We start from the raw sequence: 26891 nt of genomic DNA, 5'->3' as shown, positions 1-26891 counted from the left end.
GAATGGGGAACTCCACCGAAACAAAGTATAGGTTTTCATTATGTGAATAACTTGGAAATCTTAGCTCAAACAGCTGCAAAACCTGTTTTCCCAGCACGGGGACCTTGAGTTCTATAAGATAAAGCCATAAACATGTGTATCCGAGTCTTCTATCAAAAGTTACAGCTATTTATATGAAGTTGTACAAAAACGCTTTCTTTCGCCAAGACAGTGCGTTTCTCACTGTTACATGCATTTGAATGGGGAACTCCACCGAAACAAAGTATAGGTTTTCATTATGTGAATAACTTGGAAATCTTAGCTCAAACAGCTGCAAAACCTGTTTTCCCAGCACGGGGACCTTGAGTTCTATAAGATAAAGCCATAAACATGTTTGTCTGAGTCTTCTATCAAAAGTTACAGCTATTTATATGAAGTTGTACAAAAACGCTTTCTTTCGCCAAGACAGTGCGTTTCTCACTGTTACATGCATTTGAATGGGGAACTCCACCAAAACAAAGTATAGGTTTTCATTATGTGAATAACTTTGAAATCTTAGCTCAAACAGCTGCAAAACCTGTTTTCCCAGCACGGGGACCTTGAGTTCTATAAGATAAAGCCATAAACATGTGTATCCGAGTCTTCTATCAAAAGTTACAGCTATTTATATGAAGTTGTACAAAAACGCTTTCTTTCGCCAAGACAGTGCGTTTCTCACTGTTACATGCATTTGAATGGGGAACTCCACCGAAACAAAGTATAGGTTTTCATTATGTGAATAACTTGGAAATCTTAGCTCAAACAGCTGCAAAACCTGTTTTCCCAGCACGGGGACCTTGAGTTCTATAAGATAAAGCCATAAACATGTGTATCCGAGTCTTCTATCAAAAGTTACAGCTATTTATATGAAGTTGTACAAAAACGCTTTCTTTCGCCAAGACAGTGCGTTTCTCACTGTTACATGCATTTGAATGGGGAACTCCACCGAAACAAAGTATAGGTTTTCATTATGTGAATAACTTGGAAATCTTAGCTCAAACAGCTGCAAAACCTGTTTTCCCAGCACGGGGACCTTGAGTTCTATAAGATAAAGCCATAAACATGTGTATCCGAGTCTTCTATCAAAAGTTACAGCTATTTATATGAAGTTGTACAAAAACGCTTTCTTTCGCCAAGACAGTGTGTTTCTCACTGTTACATGCATTTGAATGGGGAACTCCACCGAAACAAAACATAGGTTTTCATTATGTGAATAACTTGGAAATCTTAGCTCAAACAGCTGCAAAACCTGTTTTCCCAGCACGGGGACCTTGAGTTCTATAAGATAAAGCCATAAACATGTTTGTCTGAGTCTTCTATCAAAAGTTACAGCTATTTATATGAAGTTGTACAAAAACGCTTTCTTTCGCCAAGACAGTGCGTTTCTCACTGTTACATGCATTTGAATGGGGAACTCCACCAAAACAAAGTATAGGTTTTCATTATGTGAATAACTTTGAAATCTTAGCTCAAACAGCTGCAAAACCTGTTTTCCCAGCACGGGGACCTTGAGTTCTATAAGATAAAGCCATAAACATGTGTATCCGAGTCTTCTATCAAAAGTTACAGCTATTTACATGAAGTTGTACAAAAACGCTTTCTTTCGCCAAGACAGTGCGTTTCTCACTGTTACATGCATTTGAATGGGGAACTCCACCGAAACAAAGTATAGGTTTTCATTATGTGAATAACTTGGAAATCTTAGCTCAAACAGCTGCAAAACCTGTTTTCCCAGCACGGGGACCTTGAGTTCTATAAGATAAAGCCATAAACATGTGTATCCGAGTCTTCTATCAAAAGTTACAGCTATTTATATGAAGTTGTACAAAAACGCTTTCTTTCACCAAGACAGTGCGTTTCTCACTGTTACATGCATTTGAATGGGGAACTCGTACGAAACAAAGTATAGGTTTTCATTATGTGAATAACTTGGAAATCTTAGCTCAAACAGCTGCAAAACCTGTTTTCCCAGCACGGGGACCTTGAGTTCTATAAGATAAAGCCATAAACATGTGTATCCGAGTCTTCTATCAAAAGTTACAGCTATTTATATGAAGTTGTACAAAAACGCTTTCTTTCGCCAAGACAGTGCGTTTCTCACTGTTACATGCATTTGAATGGGGAACTCCACCGAAACAAAGTATAGGTTTTCATTATGTGAATAACTTGGAAATCTTAGCTCAAACAGCTGCAAAACCTGTTTTCCCAGCACGGGGACCTTGAGTTCTATAAGATAAAGCCATAAACATGTGTATCCGAGTCTTCTATCAAAAGTTACAGCTATTTATATGAAGTTGTACAAAAACGCTTTCTTTCACCAAGACAGTGCGTTTCTCACTGTTACATGCATTTGAATGGGGAACTCCACCGAAACAAAGTATAGGTTTTCATTATGTGAATAACTTGGAAATCTTAGCTCAAACAGCTGCAAAACCTGTTTTCCCAGCACGGGGACCTTGAGTTCTATAAGATAAAGCCATAAACATGTGTATCCGAGTCTTCTATCAAAAGTTACAGCTATTTATATGAAGTTGTACAAAAACGCTTTCTTTCGCCAAGACAGTGCGTTTCTCACTGTTACATGCATTTGAATGGGGAACTCCACCGAAACAAAGTATAGGTTTTCATTATGTGAATAACTTGGAAATCTTAGCTCAAACAGCTGCAAAACCTGTTTTCCCAGCACGGGGACCTTGAGTTCTATAAGATAAAGCCATAAACATGTGTATCCGAGTCTTCTATCAAAAGTTACAGCTATTTATATGAAGTTGTACAAAAACGCTTTCTTTCGCCAAGACAGTGTGTTTCTCACTGTTACATGCATTTGAATGGGGAACTCCACCGAAACAAAACATAGGTTTTCATTATGTGAATAACTTGGAAATCTTAGCTCAAACAGCTGCAAAACCTGTTTTCCCAGCACGGGGACCTTGAGTTCTATAAGATAAAGCCATAAACATGTTTGTCTGAGTCTTCTATCAAAAGTTACAGCTATTTATATGAAGTTGTACAAAAACGCTTTCTTTCGCCAAGACAGTGCGTTTCTCACTGTTACATGCATTTGAATGGGGAACTCCACCAAAACAAAGTATAGGTTTTCATTATGTGAATAACTTTGAAATCTTAGCTCAAACAGCTGCAAAACCTGTTTTCCCAGCACGGGGACCTTGAGTTCTATAAGATAAAGCCATAAACATGTGTATCCGAGTCTTCTATCAAAAGTTACAGCTATTTATATGAAGTTGTACAAAAACGCTTTCTTTCGCCAAGACAGTGCGTTTCTCACTGTTACATGCATTTGAATGGGGAACTCCACCGAAACAAAGTATAGGTTTTCATTATGTGAATAACTTGGAAATCTTAGCTCAAACAGCTGCAAAACCTGTTTTCCCAGCACGGGGACCTTGAGTTCTATAAGATAAAGCCATAAACATGTGTATCCGAGACTTCTATCAAAAGTTACAGCTATTTATATGAAGTTGTACAAAAACGCTTTCTTTCGCCAAGACAGTGCGTTTCTCACTGTTACATGCATTTGAATGGGGAACTCCACCGAAACAAAGTATAGGTTTTCATTATGTGAATAACTTTGAAATCTTAGCTCAAACAGCTGCAAAAACTGTTTTCCCAGCACGGGGACCTTGAGTTCTATAAGATAAAGCCATAAACATGTGTATCCGAGTCTTCTATCAAAAGTTACAGCTATTTATATGAAGTTGTACAAAAACGCTTTCTTTCGCCAAGACAGTGCGTTTCTCACTGTTACATGCATTTGAATGGGGAACTCCACCAAAACAAAGTATAGGTTTTCATTATGTGAATAACTTTGAAATCTTAGCTCAAACAGCTGCAAAACCTGTTTTCCCAGCACGGGGACCTTGAGTTCTATAAGATAAAGCCATAAACATGTGTATCCGAGTCTTCTATCAAAAGTTACAGCTATTTACATGAAGTTGTACAAAAACGCTTTCTTTCGCCAAGACAGTGCGTTTCTCACTGTTACATGCATTTGAATGGGGAACTCCACCGAAACAAAGTATAGGTTTTCATTATGTGAATAACTTGGAAATCTTAGCTCAAACAGCTGCAAAACCTGTTTTCCCAGCACGGGGACCTTGAGTTCTATAAGATAAAGCCATAAACATGTGTATCCGAGTCTTCTATCAAAAGTTACAGCTATTTATATGAAGTTGTACAAAAACGCTTTCTTTCACCAAGACAGTGCGTTTCTCACTGTTACATGCATTTGAATGGGGAACTCGTACGAAACAAAGTATAGGTTTTCATTATGTGAATAACTTGGAAATCTTAGCTCAAACAGCTGCAAAACCTGTTTTCCCAGCACGGGGACCTTGAGTTCTATAAGATAAAGCCATAAACATGTGTATCCGAGTCTTCTATCAAAAGTTACAGCTATTTATATGAAGTTGTACAAAAACGCTTTCTTTCGCCAAGACAGTGCGTTTCTCACTGTTACATGCATTTGAATGGGGAACTCCACCGAAACAAAGTATAGGTTTTCATTATGTGAATAACTTGGAAATCTTAGCTCAAACAGCTGCAAAACCTGTTTTCCCAGCACGGGGACCTTGAGTTCTATAAGATAAAGCCATAAACATGTGTATCCGAGTCTTCTATCAAAAGTTACAGCTATTTATATGAAGTTGTACAAAAACGCTTTCTTTCACCAAGACAGTGCGTTTCTCACTGTTACATGCATTTGAATGGGGAACTCGTACGAAACAAAGTATAGGTTTTCATTATGTGAATAACTTGGAAATCTTAGCTCAAACAGCTGCAAAACCTGTTTTCCCAGCACGGGGAGCTTGAGTTCTATAAGATAAAGCCATAAACATGTGTATCCGAGTCTTCTATCAAAAGTTACAGCTATTTATATGAAGTTGTACAAAAACGCTTTCTTTCGCCAAGACAGTGCGTTTCTCACTGTTACATGCATTTGAATGGGGAACTCCACCGAAACAAAGTATAGGTTTTCATTATGTGAATAACTTGGAAATCTTAGCTCAAACAGCTGCAAAACCTGTTTTCCCAGCACGGGGACCTTGAGTTCTATAAGATAAAGCCATAAACATGTGTATCCGAGTCTTCTATCAAAAGTTACAGCTATTTATATGAAGTTGTACAAAAACGCTTTCTTTCACCAAGACAGTGCGTTTCTCACTGTTACATGCATTTGAATGGGGAACTCCACCGAAACAAAGTATAGGTTTTCATTATGTGAATAACTTGGAAATCTTAGCTCAAACAGCTGCAAAACCTGTTTTCCCAGCACGGGGACCTTGAGTTCTATAAGATAAAGCCATAAATATGTTTGTCTGAGTCTTCTATCAAAAGTTACAGCTATTTATATGAAGTTGTACAAAAACGCTTTCTTTCGCCAAGACAGTGCGTTTCTCACTGTTACATGCATTTGAATGGGGAACTCCACCGAAACAAAGTATAGGTTTTCATTATGTGAATAACTTGGAAATCTTAGCTCAAACAGCTGCAAAACCTGTTTTCCCAGCACGGGGACCTTGAGTTCTATAAGATAAAGCCATAAACATGTTTGTCTGAGTCTTCTATCAAAAGTTACAGCTATTTATATGAAGTTGTACAAAAACGCTTTCTTTCGCCAAGACAGTGCGTTTCTCACTGTTACATGCATTTGAATGGGGAACTCCACCGAAACAAAGTATAGGTTTTCATTATGTGAATAACTTGGAAATCTTAGCTCAAACAGCTGCAAAACCTGTTTTCCCAGCACGGGGACCTTGAGTTCTATAAGATAAAGCCATAAACATGTGTATCCGAGTCTTCTATCAAAAGTTACAGCTATTTATATGAAGTTGTACAAAAACGCTTTCTTTCGCCAAGACAGTGCGTTTCTCACTGTTACATGCATTTGAATGGGGAACTCCACCGAAACAAAGTATAGGTTTTCATTATGTGAATAACTTGGAAATCTTAGCTCAAACAGCTGCAAAACCTGTTTTCCCAGCACGGGGACCTTGAGTTCTATAAGATAAAGCCATAAACATGTGTATCCGAGTCTTCTATCAAAAGTTACAGCTATTTATATGAAGTTGTACAAAAACGCTTTCTTTCACCAAGACAGTGCGTTTCTCACTGTTACATGCATTTGAATGGGGAACTCGTACGAAACAAAGTATAGGTTTTCATTATGTGAATAACTTGGAAATCTTAGCTCAAACAGCTGCAAAACCTGTTTTCCCAGCACGGGGACCTTGAGTTCTATAAGATAAAGCCATAAACATGTGTATCCGAGTCTTCTATCAAAAGTTACAGCTATTTATATGAAGTTGTACAAAAACGCTTTCTTTCGCCAAGACAGTGCGTTTCTCACTGTTACATGCATTTGAATGGGGAACTCCACCAAAACAAAGTATAGGTTTTCATTATGTGAATAACTTGGAAATCTTAGCTCAAACAGCTGCAAAACCTGTTTTCCCAGCACGGGGACCTTGAGTTCTATAAGATAAAGCCATAAACATGTGTATCCGAGTCTTCTATCAAAAGTTACAGCGATTTATATGAAGTTGTACAAAAACGCTTTCTTTCGCCAAGAAAGTGTGTTTCTCACTGTTACATGCATTTGAATGGGGAACTCCACCGAAACAAAACATAGGTTTTCATTATGTGAATAACTTGGAAATCTTAGCTCAAACAGCTGCAAAACCTGTTTTCCCAGCACGGGGACCTTGAGTTCTATAAGATAAAGCCATAAACATGTTTGTCTGAGTCTTCTATCAAAAGTTACAGCTATTTATATGAAGTTGTACAAAAACGCTTTCTTTCGCCAAGACAGTGCGTTTCTCACTGTTACATGCATTTGAATGGGGAACTCCACCAAAACAAAGTATAGGTTTTCATTATGTGAATAACTTTGAAATCTTAGCTCAAACAGCTGCAAAACCTGTTTTCCCAGCACGGGGACCTTGAGTTCTATAAGATAAAGCCATAAACATGTGTATCCGAGTCTTCTATCAAAAGTTACAGCTATTTATATGAAGTTGTACAAAAACGCTTTCTTTCGCCAAGACAGTGCGTTTCTCACTGTTACATGCATTTGAATGGGGAACTCCACCAAAACAAAGTATAGGTTTTCATTATGTGAATAACTTTGAAATCTTAGCTCAAACAGCTGCAAAACCTGTTTTCCCAGCACGGGGACCTTGAGTTCTATAAGATAAAGCCATAAACATGTGTATCCGAGTCTTCTATCAAAAGTTACAGCTATTTATATGAAGTTGTACAAAAACGCTTTCTTTCGCCAAGACAGTGCGTTTCTCACTGTTACATGCATTTGAATGGGGAACTCCACCGAAACAAAGTATAGGTTTTCATTATGTGAATAACTTGGAAATCTTAGCTCAAACAGCTGCAAAACCTGTTTTCCCAGCACGGGGACCTTGAGTTCTATAAGATAAAGCCATAAACATGTGTATCCGAGTCTTCTATCAAAAGTTACAGCTATTTATATGAAGTTGTACAAAAACGCTTTCTTTCGCCAAGACAGTGTGTTTCTCACTGTTACATGCATTTGAATGGGGAACTCCACCGAAACAAAACATAGGTTTTCATTATGGGAATAACTTGGAAATCTTAGCTCAAACAGCTGCAAAACCTGTTTTCCCAGCACGGGGACCTTGAGTTCTATAAGATAAAGCCATAAACATGTTTGTCTGAGTCTTCTATCAAAAGTTACAGCTATTTATATGAAGTTGTACAAAAACGCTTTCTTTCGCCAAGACAGTGCGTTTCTCACTGTTACATGCATTTGAATGGGGAACTCCACCAAAACAAAGTATAGGTTTTCATTATGTGAATAACTTTGAAATCTTAGCTCAAACAGCTGCAAAACCTGTTTTCCCAGCACGGGGACCTTGAGTTCTATAAGATAAAGCCATAAACATGTGTATCCGAGTCTTCTATCAAAAGTTACAGCTATTTATATGAAGTTGTACAAAAACGCTTTCTTTCGCCAAGACAGTGCGTTTCTCACTGTTACATGCATTTGAATGGGGAACTCCACCAAAACAAAGTATAGGTTTTCATTATGTGAATAACTTGGAAATCTTAGCTCAAACAGCTGCAAAACCTGTTTTCCCAGCACGGGGACCTTGAGTTCTATAAGATAAAGCCATAAACATGTGTATCCGAGTCTTCTATCAAAAGTTACAGCTATTTATATGAAGTTGTACAAAAACGCTTTCTTTCGCCAAGACAGTGCGTTTCTCACTGTTACATGCATTTGAATGGGGAACTCCACCGAAACAAAGTATAGGTTTTCATTATGTGAATAACTTGGAAATCTTAGCTCAAACAGCTGCAAAACCTGTTTTCCCAGCACGGGGACCTTGAGTTCTATAAGATAAAGCCATAAACATGTGTATCCGAGACTTCTATCAAAAGTTACAGCTATTTATATGAAGTTGTACAAAAACGCTTTCTTTCGCCAAGACAGTGCGTTTCTCACTGTTACATGCATTTGAATGGGGAACTCCACCGAAACAAAGTATAGGTTTTCATTATGTGAATAACTTTGAAATCTTAGCTCAAACAGCTGCAAAACCTGTTTTCCCAGCACGGGGACCTTGAGTTCTATAAGATAAAGCCATAAACATGTGTATCCGAGTCTTCTATCAAAAGTTACAGCTATTTATATGAAGTTGTACAAAAACGCTTTCTTTCGCCAAGACAGTGCGTTTCTCACTGTTACATGCATTTGAATGGGGAACTCCACCAAAACAAAGTATAGGTTTTCATTATGTGAATAACTTTGAAATCTTAGCTCAAACAGCTGCAAAACCTGTTTTCCCAGCACGGGGACCTTGAGTTCTATAAGATAAAGCCATAAACATGTGTATCCGAGTCTTCTATCAAAAGTTACAGCTATTTATATGAAGTTGTACAAAAACGCTTTCTTTCGCCAAGACAGTGCGTTTCTCACTGTTACATGCATTTGAATGGGGAACTCCACCAAAACAAAGTATAGGTTTTCATTATGTGAATAACTTGGAAATCTTAGCTCAAACAGCTGCAAAACCTGTTTTCCCAGCACGGGGACCTTGAGTTCTATAAGATAAAGCCATAAACATGTGTATCCGAGTCTTCTATCAAAAGTTACAGCGATTTATATGAAGTTGTACAAAAACGCTTTCTTTCGCCAAGACAGTGTGTTTCTCACTGTTACATGCATTTGAATGGGGAACTGCACCAAAACAAAGTATAGGTTTTCATTATGTGAATAACTTGGAAATCTTAGCTCAAACAGCTGCAAAACCTGTTTGCCCAGCACGGGGACCTTGAGTTCTATAAGATAAAGCCATAAACATGTGTATCCGAGTCTTCTATCAAAAGTTACAGCTATTTATATGAAGTTGTACAAAAACGCTTTCTTTCGCCAAGACAGTGCGTTTCTCACTGTTACATGCATTTGAATGGGGAACTCCACCAAAACAAAGTATAGGTTTTCATTATGTGAATAACTTGGAAATCTTAGCTCAAACAGCTGCAAAACCTGTTTTCCCAGCACGGGGACCTTGAGTTCTATAAGATAAAGCCATAAACATGTGTATCCGAGTCTTCTATCAAAAGTTACAGCTATTTATATGAAGTTGTACAAAAACGCTTTCTTTCGCCAAGACAGTGCGTTTCTCACTGTTACATGCATTTGAATGGGGAACTCCACCGAAACAAAGTATAGGTTTTCATTATGTGAATAACTTGGAAATCTTAGCTCAAACAGCTGCAAAACCTGTTTTCCCAGCACGGGGACCTTGAGTTCTATAAGATAAAGCCATAAACATGTGTATCCGAGTCTTCTATCAAAAGTTACAGCTATTTATATGAAGTTGTACAAAAATGCTTTCTTTCGCCAATACAGTGCGTTTCTCACTGTTACATGCATTTGAATGGGGAACTCCACCGAAACAAAGTATAGGTTTTCATTATGTGAATAACTTGGAAATCTTAGCTCAAACAGCTGCAAAACCTGTTTTCCCAGCACGGGGACCTTGAGTTCTATAAGATAAAGCCATAAACATGTGTATCCGAGTCTTCTATCAAAAGTTACAGCTATTTATATGAAGTTGTACAAAAACGCTTTCTTTCGCCAAGACAGTGCGTTTCTCACTGTTACATGCATTTGAATGGGGAACTCCACCGAAACAAAGTATAGGTTTTCATTATGTGAATAACTTGGAAATCTTAGCTCAAACAGCTGCAAAACCTGTTTTCCCAGCACGGGGACCTTGAGTTCTATAAGATAAAGCCATAAACATGTGTATCCGAGTCTTCTATCAAAAGTTACAGCTATTTATATGAAGTTGTACAAAAACGCTTTCTTTCGCCAAGACAGTGCGTTTCTGACGATTACATGCATTTGAATGGGGAACTCGCAGGAAACAAAGTATAGGTTTTCATTATGTGAATAACTTTGAAATCTTAGCTCAAACAGCTGCAAAACCTGTTTACCCAGCAGGGGGAAATTGAATTGTATAAAATGAAGCCATAAACATGTGTGTCTGAGTCGTCTATCAAAAGTTACACCTATTTATATGAAGTTGTGCAAAAACGCTTTATTTCGCCAAGACAGTGCGTTTCTGACGATTACATGCATTTGAATGGGGAACTCGCACGAAACAAAGAATAGGTTTTCATTATGTGAATAACTTTAACATCTCAGCTCAAACAGCTGCAAAACCTGTTTGCCCAGTACGGGGAAATTGAATTCTATCAGACGAAGCCATAAACATGTGTGTCTGAGTCGTTTATCAAAAGTTACAGCTGTCTTTATGAAGACCATGAAAAACGCTTTATTTCACCACGTTAGTGCGTTTCTCGCTATTACATGCATTTGAATGGAGTTCTCGCCCGACACAAAGTAAAAGTTTTCATTATGTGAATAACTTGGAAATCTTAGCTCAAACAGCTGCAAAACCTGTTTTCCCAGCACGGGGAAATTGAATTGTATAAAATGAAGCCATAAACATGTGTGTCTGAGTCGTCTATCAAAAGTTACACCTATTTATATGAAGTTGTGCAAAAACGCTTTATTTCGCCAAGACAGTGCGTTTCTGACGATTACATGCATTTGAATGGGGAACTCGCACGAAACAAAGAATAGGTTTTCATTATGTGAATAACTTGAAAATCTTAGCTCACACAGCTGCAAAACCTGTTTGCCCAGCACGGGGAAATTGAATTCTATCAGGCAAAGCCATAAACATGTGTGTCTGAGTCGTTTATCAAAAGTTACAGCTGTCTTTATGAAGACCATGAAAAACGCTTTATTTCACCACGTTGGTGCGTTTCTCGCTATTACATCCATACATACATACGAGAACTCCATTCAAATGAATGGAGTTCTCGCCCGACACAAAGTATAGGTTTTCATTATGTGAATAACTTGAAAATCTTAGCTCAAACAGCTGCAAAACCTGTTTTCCCAGCACGGGGACCTTGAGTTCTATAAGATAAAGCCATAAACATGTTTGTCTGAGTCTTCTATCAAAAGTTACAGCTATTTATATGAAGTTGTACAAAAACGCTTTCTTTCGCCAAGACAGTGCGTTTCTCACTGTTACATGCATTTGAATGGGGAACTCCACCAAAACAAAGTATAGGTTTTCATTATGTGAATAACTTTGAAATCTTAGCTCAAACAGCTGCAAAACCTGTTTTCCCAGCACGGGGACCTTGAGTTCTATAAGATAAAGCCATAAACATGTGTATCCGAGTCTTCTATCAAAAGTTACAGCTATTTATATGAAGTTGTACAAAAACGCTTTCTTTCGCCAAGACAGTGCGTTTCTCACTGTTACATGCATTTGAATGGAGTTCTCGCACGAAACAAAGTATAGGTTTTCATTTTTTCAATAACTGGAAGAGCTTGGCTCAAACAGCTGCAAAACCTGTTTTCCCAGCACGGAGATGCTGAATTGTATAAGATAAAGCCATGAATACGTATATCTGAATTTTCTATTAAAAGTTACAGCTATTTATATTAAGTTGTACAAAAACGCTTTATTTCGTCAATACAGTGCGTTTCTGACTGTTTGCATGCATTTGAATGGGGAACTCGCCCGAAACAAAGTATAGGTTTTCATTATGTGAATAACTTTAACATCTTACCTCACACAGCTGCAAAACCTTTTTGCCCAGCACGGGGATATTGAATTCTATAAGATAAAGCCATAAATACGTATATCTGAGTTTCCTATCAAAAGTTAGAGCTGTCTTCATGAAGTTGTAAACCCTTTATTTCGCCGAGACAGTGCGTTTCTGACTATTACATGCATTTGAATGGAGTTGTTGCACGCAACAAAGTATAGGTATTCATTTTGTGAATAACTTGAAAATCTTAGATCAAACAGCTGCAAAACCTGTTTGCTCAACACGGGGATATCGAACTTTATAAGATAAAGCCATAAATATGTGTATATGCGTCTTCTATCAAAAGTTACAGCTGTCTTGAATGAAAGCATTATAGCAGCTTACCTCGATCATGTGGTAGAACAGACACATGTGTCCTCCTACGGCAGGAGTAGTTGCCACAAACCTGCAAAACAAAAAGAAATGATCAGGTGACATGAACAGATTTATACAGCCATAAGCAAGAGATTCTTCCTGCCTGTGGGCGTCAAACTGGACCCCCCCCCCCCCCCCCCCCCTCCTTACTGTAACTATCAAAACTATCATAGTCTAAAACTATCATCTCATATCAAAACTATTATAACCACATTATTTGACTTTATCAGTTATAACAATGAGAAACGGTAAACAATTTGGCAAATAAATGACTTATAATTGTGCTTACCTTGTCCAGATGATCCACAGTCCCTTTGCATTTGTGCAGGATGATGTGGGGCTTTCTCTTCCCAGAGTCCTGGACTTTTAGCTCACGGTGCCTGGTGCTCAATAAGACAACCTTTTTTCTTTGCTTGGGGATGTAGGAAACCACAGCCTTGCCCCCCCTGTAGCGACCTGGACGGGAGAGACGATCATCGAATCTTACTGCCCGATTAATTTGCTCAAATCTTTTTTTTTTGACATGGTAGCAGGAAACAGAAGAGCCCTGTCTCCCCATTTCACAGGCTTGTTGTCGTTTCATGTTGAGACCTGTACAGGCCAGCCAGCATCACAAGCCCCATGTAAGCCTGCAACTCCTCATCTATGTCCTTCCAGTCTTTTACTGACCTGTTGCAGGTTGGTGAAATGCAGGATTAGCTGCATAATGTCCTCGGCAAAAAAAAGATGGAAAGTGCTCACAGGGCTGCTGATCCTGCGAACTGCATAATGGGTTGGTCCTGGGGTTAAAATGGGAGGAGGAAAAAATGGCAGGACCTCTTCGTGTGTGGGTTGCCACATGATTTCTCCATTTTTAGATCTCCACTGGCCATCCTCCAGTCTTGTCTCTTCCTCCTGCTCTTCTTCCTCCTTCGCCTTCTCCTCCTCCTCACATGAGCTGCAAAGCTCCTCGGTGCCTGGCAAAAATTCTTCTTCGCTGTCAGAAGTATCTCCACTGCTTGTGGAGAGTGCAAAACTGCAGCAACAGCCTCCTCTAAACTGAGTGCACGCTTCATTGTGTCTGTGCAGAAATGACCACTCAGACCAGGCTGCAAAGTATTCTCATAGACTTCAAAGGTGCACCTGAATAAACATGCTATACCATACATCCAATAAGAGAGAGGAGGCACATAAACGCACGCCTTTGATCTCTCCCCCACCCCCCTCTCTCTGTCTTTCTCTCTCTCTCACACACACACACACACACACACACACACACACACACACACACACACACACGCACACACACACACACACACACATGCACATACATACACACACGATACCATTTTATGGTGGTTAGCTGTTTTATTGTCATGCATTTTACAAGGTAAGATAACCATGTCCTGCATTCAAAACCACTGAAAATGTCTATGGTGGTGCTGTGCCTAATATTGTGCTGGTGTATGCTGGGTAATGGCACAGCTAGCGACTGGGTGACTTTATTCACCCGCTTCGGCTGTTATCAGTCCATACAATGGGCGTTATTAGCATAAATCAGTCCCATAGATATGGACTATCTCCTGCTAGATTGTTCAGAAGGTTGTTATCATCCATCCAGATGGAGGATCACTAACAGGAGCGTGGGAAGACTCCAGAATCCACTCTGGCTGCAATCCGGTGGATACAGCAGTGTTTACAGGTAATACCATTTAAACCATTTCAGCGAGTGTCAGTAATGTTAATGTGGTTATGTTAGTAATACACCGAGTCTTAATATAACAGCTTTAAGATGCATTTATAGATGTTATTATGTGTTTTACCGTCTTTATGGTGCTAGCTTAAAGTTACGGTGTAAACGTTAGCTTATATTGGAGTAAAGCTGCTACTGTTTAAACGATGTTAGCACAGAAATATTAGCTTCTGTCATGACTGACGAAGTTGCTAGTTAATAAAGTTTCCAGTAAAGTGTTTAATCGCAGCCACAGACTGACAGCAAATATCTCGATTAGCTTCAGTGCATCTGTAATAAATATGTGCAAGTTTCAGTGCTTCGTTTAAACTGTATGATACTTATACTGACCCAGGGTCAGTGTAAAATACAATCCTAGCTGTGTGAATAAAGCCTGGCTCCTTTAATCCTGCATGAAAAACCTCAGGATGCAGGCTATTATTACTCTTTCCTGCTGGCACACCTGTCACACCTGAGAGTCAGCTAGAAACGTACAGTGACGTGGACATCATGCAAAGACTGCCAGACTCTGTAATACTGCAAATGATCAGTGACTCAAGTTAACACTAAACTTTAAACGGTACCTCTGTGTCTCTGTGTGCTGAACATTTAGGATTGAGTCAGGCTGCATCTGTGTTAGTCCTCTGACAGACTGGTGAGCTGTCCAGGTGTGCTCTACCTAGGCTCTAGCTCCTGTAATAGAAATTTTTTGTTATTCTCATTTAAAGTATTTAAGTGCTTATGCATATGCTTAGTTGTGACACTGTTATAGACTGTTCAGTGAAAGTTTCTAAAACTAGATGAACTTACTTCAGCAGTTTGAGAAAACAACTCCCTTTACAGGTGCTGATAACGCCAAGGGCACAAAACAGCATAACCATTGATCCGTTAGGTTTCATAGCGAGACACGTGAAGTGGCAGAGCTGACATGACTGAACTGTGATGTTTGATGTGTGTTTGCTCTCCTGTGCGCAGTAATAAATAGCTTGATCACAGCTCTTTCTGTGTTGCAGACTTTATTTAATAAATTCCATGACCCCCCCCCCCCCACTGTGAACCTGAATTGAATATTCAGAAGACATTTGTTTAAATAGTTCTAGAAATCTGAGCTGTTGGTGTGTCCTTGGATTGTGTGGTAATAATATTAGAGCTAGCAATATTTCTTACTGAATCTCTACTATGAGTCATGTTACCTGAGATTAATTCTATGTTTACCTGTCAGCCTGGATGAATGTGCTGTGTGAAGGAAATTAAATTAAATCAGATCTGAACTGCGTACATTTAAGGAACGTGTTCATATTTAATTGAAATATGAACCAGTGATTTTTTGATTGCTGATTCCAAGAGAGTCTTTGTGGAAATCCACTTTGGCTTTTTGTTATTTTAATTCTCTTTTCTGTTTTCCAGAACAGTTCTCCACAGTCACTGTCCATATGGGTCAGTGGGACCAAGAAGCACTCTGCTAATGTGTGGACTCTGACCAGCAACATCCAGCAGGACCCAGACAGCGTTTTCTATCTCCCAGCTGGAGGTTTTTGTTTGTCTGTGACTGGAGAGTCAGATTTTTGTTGAGCTTCACACTTGCAGAGGTAAGTCAGTTTGCAGAGATCCCTCCCACCCTGGCTTTTATGTGCTAGATTTCTTATCTGAAACAGTAATATTTCAGTGACTGCTGCTTATACCACAGGTTAATACACGCTACTGATCCGTGATAGGAGAATCATCAATTTTGCCAGCAAAGAAGCCTGGTGGATGTTTGTTTACAGTCTGATGATGGGACATCATGCTCTGCATCTTTAAAGTTTGTCTCTTGATTATTATTCATACCCAGTAATGTGAAGTATGCTCATATCTACTATAACTGAACCAACCTGGTGCTCTTCATTTATGGAGGCTGTTGAGTCTGAATGTTGGATGTTGTGTATCTCGTGTTCTCTGGGCTTTGTTGTCCTCAGTCTTTTTGCAGGATCAGAAAACAAAACCAGGAGGCGCGTAAATGTTTCTTCTCCATGATGTTTCTTCAAATGTTTCTTCTGGATGATGATAAGACTGTGACACGGGATGCCACCTTTGGTCTTGTGATGAAGCAAAGCTCAGGAAGAAGTGGGATTAAATGGTACCCATATGTTGAGAAGGATGTACAGGGGCACCTGCAGCCAAATCCAAGCTTCAGCTTAGTTGTAGTTGCAGAACGCTATAGGACTGAGACATCTAAGGCATCAAATGTTTGATTAAACGGATGAAAAAGAGAAGTTTTTTCCCTATAATTATCACTTCTTAAAATCTGTAGCAACTTCAAGTCTGTCAGCGTGCTGAGCATGCTCAGAATGTGACAATATATTTTTGTTCAATATTTAATTTCTTTCAGTTGCAATTGTTAAATGAAAAAAAAAAATTCTTATAATTTAGCAAACGAATTTATCAAAAAAATATATATACATATATCTGTATTAGTTTTAATGAATTAATTTGACACCTGTATTGAAAATACCATATTGTATTCATACAGAATCAGTATGGTATCATTGTTTGTCTGTTCACTGATTGTTGAAGCTAAGAGCTAGTTTGATCTGTTTAGATCTAAAGTATCCAAAGTTGAGCTCTAATGTTTCTTCACCCCTGTGTGTGTGATATGTGATTTCCTACATGCTGGCAGAGCGGCTGTTTGTGCTCACAGATGGTGACGGTGTGGAGAGACGGCGGTGTTTCCTCAGAAGAACCAGCAGAGTCACAAAGGACACCAGTCCATCTCACCACCTTGACTTGCTGACTGATGTTCGTCTGCACTGCACAGAGGAAATCAACTGACCGAGGTTTGTCCAGTGACGTGTTATGAAATGTATATTTGTTTTATGCTTACAGATATGTTTTTCTTGACAGAGGCTCTGCAGAGGTTAGACAAAGCAGAGAAAATATGTGCTTTACATTTTGCTGTGATTTATTGAGATATTTGTTGCCTGATGTTCAGCAGGAATGGAGAAATAGAATCAAAGGGAGATGTTTTTGTAATGATGTAAGTAAATCTTCAATATTATTTATTTGCTTGGTTATATTAGGAGTGTTTCTGAGTGAGGGGGAGAGGAGTCATCATCCAGGTAAAGTGACGTGGATCAGTGGATACACTTGTCTCCCCTTTAAAGGAGACGATCCAAGTCATCCTTAAATGTTAATGCTTTCAAATACACAAACATTTTTAAAGGACAAAAATGAACATCCAACTTTGACTGTAACACAAAATAAATCTTTGCATGTGTGTTTTCAAACTCTCAGATGAGCAGTATATCAGTCTTGGACTGTCTAACCTGCCGGAGCAGCACTGAATGACCACCACACATGAGCATGTTCCTGCAACATTCAGCATCTGATCTGTCATCTGTGTGCTTCTGCTTTTGGTAAGTAGAGTTACCCAACTCCAGTAACTCTAAACACATGCCATCCATTTCTAACGGCCTGGTTACTTCCTGTCAGTTACTTTAGAAACCATGTGGTCACCTGACCTAACACTGTTTCTTCTTCTTCCCCCTTAATGTTGAAGTGTCAAATGTCAAACAGCTGGAGAGGAAACTACACCAGTGTACTGGGATGTTTCAGCAACACGTGCCAGATGCTGTTCCTTCATGGTGACATCACCAGAGACAGTCCCGCCCACCTCAGGACCCATTGATTATGATGATCTGATACATCAAACCCCCAGCAGGTGAACCTTATTCATGACATAACACCGCAACAATGTAAAAAATTAAACAGCAACAGTCTAAATGTAAAGTGCATTCTAAAGTCCTCTTCAATAAATTGTATGCAAAGAGTCATTCAGGTCACTACAGAACCCAGAGTCTTCATCATTAAATCTCTGGTTGCTTCATTTTTCTATCCTATACCAGATATTTTAAAGGTTAGCTTAGGTAAAGTTCCATTCTCATGGTGAGGCAAAGTGCTTTATGTGTGTGTCATGAACGGCTATAAAAGGCCTATAATCAAAGAACAAAGCGGGGTTTGAGTTCGAGTTGCGGCAGAATGTCACTACTTGTAAATGGAACGCAGCCTTCCTACGGCAGACAGCTAATAACAGGAATCGGACGCGGTCCAGCCAAGTCCACAGCAACCACCATAGCAACCTTCTAGCATGACCTTAAAAACATATTCTGTCTTCATAACTATCAAAAACGTGAAATGATTTGCAAAGTGTGAAAGTGTTACAGCTGCAGAGAGCTATGGCGGTATCTTTGGAAGCTGTTTACACAGCTAATAATATACGATGTAACCATGGAGACAGTCAGTCACGTGAGCTAGCGGTGCATGTTTACTACAGTAAATAAGGTGATTGTGTGCACAGCATCCACACTCTGCAGGGGGTAAAGACATTACTTCAATATTGTTTTATATTGATATATATTTGCCTTCTGTTGACCATCACCTCAGGTTCACCATTACAGTTTCAGCATACAGATGCACACTGTCTAAACACATTCAAACTTGAAAATCTTGATTTTTAAATTTTTAAATTTTTAAATTCAAACTTCAAACTTGAAAATCTTAGCTCAAACAGCTGCAAAACCTATTTCCTCAGCACTGAGATGCTGAATTCTATAAGGCAAAGCCATAAATATGTGTGTGTGATTCTTCTATCAACAGTTACAGCTGTCTTCTTGAAGTTGATACTGACCCAGGGTCAGTGTAAAATACAATCCTAGCTGTGTGAACAAAGCCTGGCTCCTTTAATCCTGCATGACAAACCTCAGGATGCAGGTTATTATTACTCTTTCCTGCTGGCACACCTGTCACACCTGAGAGTCAGCTAGAAACTTACAGTGACGTGGACATCATGCAAAGACTGCCAGACTCTGTAATACTGCAAATGATCAGTGACTCAGGTTATCACTAAACTTTAAACAGCACCTCTGTGTGCTGAACATCTAGGATTGAGTCAGGCTGCGTTGACTGTGGGACTCTAATGTGTTAAAAGCAGGTTGAAGACAGCTCAGAAACATTTGAAGATTAAAATTTAGCATTATGGCTGCTGGTGGTTTGTAAAGCCTATACTCAGCTGTAGTTTTTGTTACTAATTTATGTTTGTTGTTGTTTAACACAGATTTCAGAAGAGCAAATATGCTTAATAGTTTAACTAGATTTCATTTGTCAGTGTGGGACTGCTGAGTCACCTGAAGAACTCATTTCATTCATTCTCCACATGATGTTCATTTACAGAAATGTTTCACAGGAACTGATTTCTGCCAAAGGTTGAACTAGTGTGTTTCCATAGATTACCTCTGTATGAATGTACTTCTTAAATGAAGGCAAGTGTTTGTCCTTTTTTGTTCCTCAGGTACAGTACGTGATATCTTGATATCAGGCGGTCAACACTGGGGGAAGACAAGAAGCAGACGTACTTCCAAGAGGGAGCTGCAGTGAGGACACAGCCAGGTCACTGAGTCAGAGGTCAGAATCTGAAACAGCTCAGGTTTATATTTTAGGGGTTATAAAAAATCAAAATGTATTTATGAAGAAACCTTTAAATAATAGTCATAATTATGATTATTATAAGAAATATCAAACATTTAAGTGGATTTTCTGTTACACATATCGTGTTAGCCCTGCGATAAACTGGCAGCCTGTCTTTGTCCTGTATCAGCTGGGATAGGCTTCATCCTCCCGCAATCCTGAATTGGATATATTGTATTCCAATTATGTAATCTGATCATTTACAAACTCAAGGTATCTAATCAAAATGTAAGTAATAATTATAAAATGGGAAAGCAGAAATAAGTGTGACATAAATGTAAATGTGTTAGCTGACATAGAGGACAGCTACATGCAGTCTGAAAAACCTTTGTTGTCAAGTTTGCAGGTATATCAGCACGAGACATTCTTACATAGAAGAGACATTAAAGTCTCTGACCCAGTGAAGCATTATTGGTCCCGTCTGTTTGGATAAATATAGTAAGTTGATGTATGTCCATTTATTGACACATTTTCTTAAGTGCTTATCCAGTTCAGGATCACAGTGGAGCTGCAGCTGGATATGTTCATTAAATAAACCTTACAAAAGTTAACAATAAACCTGCATCCCTGTATGTTGTTGTCCACAGGATGAGAAAATCAAACTGGAAGACTGTGGAACATGTTAATAAATGTTTGTGTGTTTATGCCTGTGTCTTTCACAGGAGGCGCTGGAAGGTTTCCCTAATAGTTCCTGGTGAATCAAAGCAGAACCATAAAGGTTGCTGGATTGCATGATGGCCTTACCCCTGAGCAGTCTTCCTGTTAAAGGAGGAACCAGTTAGAAGCTGTTTTCAAAGTAGCTGAGCAGATTTCATCTCAAGTAAGCGATTAACTGTTTGTTCATCTGTTCTGCCACTTAAAGAGCATTTAAGGACGTCTTTCGAGTGTCCAGCTGAATTAATTCTACTGGCTCTCATGGTCATTTGTTATTATAGACATATTTTTCATGTTCATCCAGCTATTTAGTAAATTCTATCTATTTAGTAATATCCGTCAGCTATAAAATGTAATATAAATATAAAAAATATCTAAATATCTCCTGCCCTTTATATTTTAATGATGTAAGTCTGTTATCGTGTTACATTAGCATTCCTCACATATCAATGAGATGCTGTACAGTACAATCCTACTGACGCAGCAGAGGGATAACGACGGCTATTCAACATCGTTACACGACACATTCGAGCTGCATGACGCAGACAAAGTGACTAAATCATCTTTTTGTGGTTTATTGTCTTCAAACCAGCAGACAAAGCCGATTGCAGAAGATGTCGGAGAAGAACTTCAGGCCGTGTACTGAAAAGGTATTTTTTTCTTGTTATCAAAAGACGTTTGGAGTGGCAGCTTCTACAACTGGTTGTGCTAAAGTAAAGCTTACAGTCTAAGAAATCACAGTGTTGAAATTCAGCACAAAGAGAAAAGCTCACTTGTTTGAATTTATTTACAATCATAGTTTTATAAATTCTGACTGTAAACATCTTTTACAGCTTTGATATTGTTTGACACTAGATATCAGGTTTAATTTAAAGGTTTCTGTGTCCCAATGAGCCATTTACACTGACCAGTGTTTCACTTTAACTGTAACACATTCATTATTTAGATCCAACATTTCTAAGAGAAATAACTGAATGTAAAAAATGGCAGCCCTCAGGCCAGGTTTAATTGATAGAGATATATGCATGCATTGTGAAATTTATGTATCCCATATAATTGTTATTCACCTAATCATGGCATACCCACCCCTTCCTCCCTAGTTAACTGCAACCCAAAAGAACTAGTGGGGCTATTTACACACTCACAACCAGTGTGGGGTAAAAAGAGCCACCAAAAAGCTGTCAGCCACAGATGTGCTATAAGAGTTAGAAACTCTACTTATGGAGAAACTTTCTACGTCTAACAGGGGACAGGTACTCCTGCCCAAATAACATGATATAACCCCACATACAGCCCAGCCATAAAATGAACCAAGTCATTTAATTCAAGACAGCATGGGACCAAATGCATGTAACCAGCCTGCACCAACCTGGCATTTCTTCCTCCTGAATTAAATGAATGAATGGATGAAAGTTAAATGACTACAAACCTAAAGCGACTAGTTCCCACACTGGAGCTCCCTGACACTGTGTGTTAACCGTATTTAGCTTGTATCAACAGTTGTAACAGGCTAAGCCACTTGAGACACTGCATTGAATTTGTTCCTGTCTTAATGATTTCAGCTGACTGGTTTCAACTCAGATGTTCTGCTTTTTCCTTTCAGTAGATCAAATCAGCTCGTGCTCCTTCTGCTTCCAATTTAATAGCAAGAAGAAGAAGAAGAATGCTTCAGCGAAGTGGCGTTCATGGTCTCAGTGAACAGTCATGGTCACACACTGCATGTGGTTTTAAAAGCAACATGTCTGTTCACCACAACAATGGAGACGTGTAATATTAGTGCAGCTACGGTTTGTTCTTGAACATCAGTTCTGTTTTCTACTTTGATCACTTAGACCAAAAAAGTGTTGTTTTCAGATTCTTTCTTTTAAAGCTATAAAGCACCCGCTCATTTTTTATTACAATTAGTTTCACATAAATGTTAGTGTTTCCTTTATGATCTTTTAATGCTTACACTACACTGTACACATTAGAGACATTTCTGTTACCTGTTTCTGTTGACTCAGAGTTGTGAAATGTTCTTTTATTTAGTGCACAATATGAAGTTCATAATTTTCTTACAAATAAAACTCTAATGACAAACATGAACAGCTGTGCTTATTTCTGAGACATGAGTTTTTGAATGTGTTTAGACAGTGTGCATCTGTATGCTGAAACTGTAATGGTGAACCTGAGGTGATGGTCAACAGAAGGCAAATATATATCAATATAAAACAATATTGAAGTAATGTCTTTACCCCCTGCAGAGTGTGGATGCTGTGCACACAATCACCTTATTTACTGTAGTAAACATGCACCGCTAGCTCACGTGACTGACTGTCTCCATGGTTACATCGTATATTATTAGCTGTGTAAACAGCTTCCAAAGATACCGCCATAGCTCTCTGCAGCTGTAACACTTTCACACTTTGCAAATCATTTCACGTTTTTGATAGTTATGAAGACAGAATATGTTTTTAAGGTCATGCTAGAAGGTTGCTATGGTGGTTGCTGTGGACTTGGCTGGACCGCGTCCGATTCCTGTTATTAGCTGTCTGCCGTAGGAAGGCTGCGTTCCATTTACAAGTAGTGACATTCTGCCGCAACTCGAACTCAAACCCCGCTTTGTTCTTTGATTATAGGCCTTTTATAGCCGTTCATGACACACACATAAAGCACTTTGCCTCACCATGAGAATGGAACTTTACCTAAGCTAACCTTTAAAATATCTGGTATAGGATAGAAAAATGAAGCAACCAGAGATTTAATGATGAAGACTCTGGGTTCTGTAGTGACCTGAATGACTCTTTGCATACAATTTATTGAAGAGGACTTTAGAATGCACTTTACATTTAGACTGTTGCTGTTTAATTTTTTACATTGTTGCGGTGTTATGTCATGAATAAGGTTCACCTGCTGGGGGTTTGATGTATCAGATCATCATAATCAATGGGTCCTGAGGTGGGCGGGACTGTCTCTGGTGATGTCACCATGAAGGAACAGCATCTGGCACGTGTTGCTGAAACATCCCAGTACACTGGTGTAGTTTCCTCTCCAGCTGTTTGACATTTGACACTTCAACATTAAGGGGGAAGAAGAAGAAACAGTGTTAGGTCAGGTGACCACATGGTTTCTAAAGTAACTGACAGGAAGTAACCAGGCCGTTAGAAATGGATGGCATGTGTTTAGAGTTACTGGAGTTGGGTAACTCTACTTACCAAAAGCAGAAGCACACAGATGACAGATCAGATGCTGAATGTTGCAGGAACATGCTCATGTGTGGTGGTCATTCAGTGCTGCTCCGGCAGGTTAGACAGTCCAAGACTGATATACTGCTCATCTGAGAGTTTGAAAACACACATGCAAAGATTTATTTTGTGTTACAGTCAAAGTTGGATGTTCATTTTTGTCCTTTAAAAATGTTTGTGTATTTGAAAGCACTAACATTTAAGGATGACTTGGATCGTCTCCTTTAAAGGGGAGACAAGTGTATCCACTGATCCACGTCACTTTACCTGGATGATGACTCCTCTCCCCCTCACTCAGAAACACTCCTAATATAACCAAGCAAATAAATAATATTGAAGATTTACTTACATCATTACAAAAACATCTCCCTTTGATTCTATTTCTCCATTCCTGCTGAACATCAGGCAACAAATATCTCAATAAATCACAGCAAAATGTAAAGCACATATTTTCTCTGCTTTGTCTAACCTCTGCAGAGCCTCTGTCAAGAAAAACATATCTGTAAGCATAAAACAAATATACATTTCATAACACGTCACTGGACAAACCTCGGTCAGTTGATTTCCTCTGTGCAGTGCAGACGAACATCAGTCAGCAAGTCAAGGTGGTGAGATGGACTGGTGTCCTTTGTGACTCTGCTGGTTCTTCTGAGGAAACACCGCCGTCTCTCCACACCGTCACCATCTGTGAGCACAAACAGCCGCTCTGCCAGCATGTAGGAAATCACATATCACACACACAGGGGTGAAGAAACATTAGAGCTCAACTTTGGATACTTTAGATCTAAACAGATCAAACTAGCTCTTAGCTTCAACAATCAGTGAACAGACAAACAATGATACCATACTGATTCTGTATGAATACAATATGGTATTTTCAATACAGGTGTCAAATTAATTCATTAAAACTAATACAGATATATGTATATATATTTTTTTGATAAATTCGTTTGCTAAATTATAAGAATTTTTTTTTTTCATTTAACAATTGCAACTGAAAGAAATTAAATATTGAACAAAAATATATTGTCACATTCTGAGCATGCTCAGCACGCTGACAGACTTGAAGTTGCTACAGATTTTAAGAAGTGATAATTATAGGGAAAAAACTTCTCTTTTTCATCCGTTTAATCAAACATTTGATGCCTTAGATGTCTCAGTCCTATAGCGTTCTGCAACTACAACTAAGCTGAAGCTTGGATTTGGCTGCAGGTGCCCCTGTACATCCTTCTCAACATATGGGTACCATTTAATCCCACTTCTTCCTGAGCTTTGCTTCATCACAAGACCAAAGGTGGCATCCCGTGTCACAGTCTTATCATCATCCAGAAGAAACATTTGAAGAAACATCATGGAGAAGAAACATTTACGCGCCTCCTGGTTTTGTTTTCTGATCCTGCAAAAAGACTGAGGACAACAAAGCCCAGAGAACACGAGATACACAACATCCAACATTCAGACTCAACAGCCTCCATAAATGAAGAGCACCAGGTTGGTTCAGTTATAGTAGATATGAGCATACTTCACATTACTGGGTATGAATAATAATCAAGAGACAAACTTTAAAGATGCAGAGCATGATGTCCCATCATCAGACTGTAAACAAACATCCACCAGGCTTCTTTGCTGGCAAAATTGATGATTCTCCTATCACGGATCAGTAGCGTGTATTAACCTGTGGTATAAGCAGCAGTCACAGAAATATTACTGTTTCAGATAAGAAATCTAGCACATAAAAGCCAGGGTGGGAGGGATCTCTGCAAACTGACTTACCTCTGCAAGTGTGAAGCTCAACAAAAATCTGACTCTCCAGTCACAGACAAACAAAAACCTCCAGCTGGGAGATAGAAAACGCTGTCTGGGTCTTGCTGGATGTTGCTGGTCAGAGTCCAAATGCATGTAATAGCGAGAAACGCACTAACGTGGTGAAATAAAGCGTTTTTCATGGTCTTTATAAAGACAGCTGTAACTTTTGATAGAAGACTCAGAAATACATATTTATGGCTTTATCTTATAGAATTCAATATCCCCGTGCTGGGCAAACAGGTTTTGCAGCTGTTTGAGCTAAGATGTTAAAGTTATTCACATAATGAAAACCTATACTTTGTGTCGGGCGAGAACTCCATTCAAATGCATGTAATAGCGAGAAAGGCACTAACGTGGTGAAATAAAGCGTTTTTCATGGTCTTCATAAAGACAGCTGTAACTTTTGATAGAAGACTCAGACACACATGTTTATCAGAGGGCCCGGTGGCGCCTTTGTCCGGCAGCCTCGCCTCTGTCAGTGCGCCCCAGGGCAGCTGTGGCTACAATGTAGCTTGCCATCGCCAGTGTGTGAATGTGTGTGTGAATGGGTGAATGACTGAATGTAGTGTAAAGCGCTTTGGGGTCCTATGGACTAGAAAAGCACTATAAAAATGCAGGCCATTTACCATTTACCATGTTTATGGCTTCATCTTATAGAATTCAATATCCCCGTGCTGGGCAAACAGGTTTTGCAGCTGTTTGAGCTAAGATGTTAAAGTTATTCACATAATGAAAACCTATACTTTGTTTTGGCGAGTTCCCCATTCAAATGCATGTAATCGTCAGAAACGCACTGTCTTGGCGAAATAAAGCGTTTTTGCACAACTTCATATATATAGCTGTAACTTTTGATAGAAGACTCAGAAACACATGTTTATGGCTTTATCTTAAAGAACTCAATATCCCCGTGCTGGGCAAACAGGTTTTGCAGCCGTTTGAGCTAAGATTTTAAAATTATTCACATAATGAAAACCTATACTTTGTTTCAGGCGAGTTTCCCATTCAAATGCATGTAACAGTGAGAAACGCATTGTCTTGGCGAAATAAAGCGTTTTCGTACAACTTCATATAAATCGCTGTAACTTTTGATAGAAGACTCAGACAAACATGTTTATGGCTTTATCTTATAGAACTCAATATCCCCGTGCTGGGCAAACAGGTTTTGCAGCCGTTTGAGCTAAGATTTTAAAATTATTCACATAATGAAAACCTATACTTTGTTTCAGGCGAGTTTCCCATTCAAATGCATGTAACAGTGAGAAACGCATTGTCTTGGCGAAAGAAAGCATTTTTGTACAACTTCATATAAATCGCTGTAACTTTTGATAGACGACTCAGACACACATGTTTATGGCTTCATCTTATAGAATTCAATTTCCCCGTGCTGGGCAAACAGGTTTTGCAGCCGTTTGAGCTAAGATTTT

At 39.0% G+C, this 26891-nt stretch overlaps 3 long non-coding RNA genes across 3 annotated transcripts; 2 read left to right on the top strand and 1 right to left on the bottom strand.

The window, feature by feature from the left end:
* Positions 1–13883: 13883 nt before the first annotated feature.
* Positions 13884–15955, top strand: LOC143420926 (uncharacterized). Its single transcript, XR_013100677.1, has 3 exons — positions 13884–13942; positions 14174–14254; positions 15692–15955. It is a non-coding gene; the product is annotated as an uncharacterized LOC143420926 (long non-coding RNA).
* Positions 15956–16967: 1012 nt separating this feature from the next.
* Positions 16968–17847, top strand: LOC143420925 (uncharacterized). Its single transcript, XR_013100676.1, has 4 exons — positions 16968–17097; positions 17341–17449; positions 17555–17676; positions 17820–17847. It is a non-coding gene; the product is annotated as an uncharacterized LOC143420925 (long non-coding RNA).
* Positions 17848–23416: 5569 nt separating this feature from the next.
* On the bottom strand, positions 23417–24345 carry LOC112430466 (uncharacterized). Its single transcript, XR_003022068.2, has 4 exons — positions 24211–24345; positions 23859–23967; positions 23632–23753; positions 23417–23488 (listed from the first exon to the last, which is right to left on the bottom strand). It is a non-coding gene; the product is annotated as an uncharacterized LOC112430466 (long non-coding RNA).
* Between the last annotated feature and the right edge of the window lie 2546 nt (positions 24346–26891).

This window comes from Maylandia zebra, linkage group LG11, assembly GCF_041146795.1.
Source record: "Maylandia zebra isolate NMK-2024a linkage group LG11, Mzebra_GT3a, whole genome shotgun sequence".
NCBI classification, from domain to species: Eukaryota; Metazoa; Chordata; class Actinopteri; order Cichliformes; family Cichlidae; genus Maylandia; species Maylandia zebra.
Note: the sequence above shows the minus strand (reverse complement) of the source record. Positions and strands in the feature narration are given on the sequence as shown.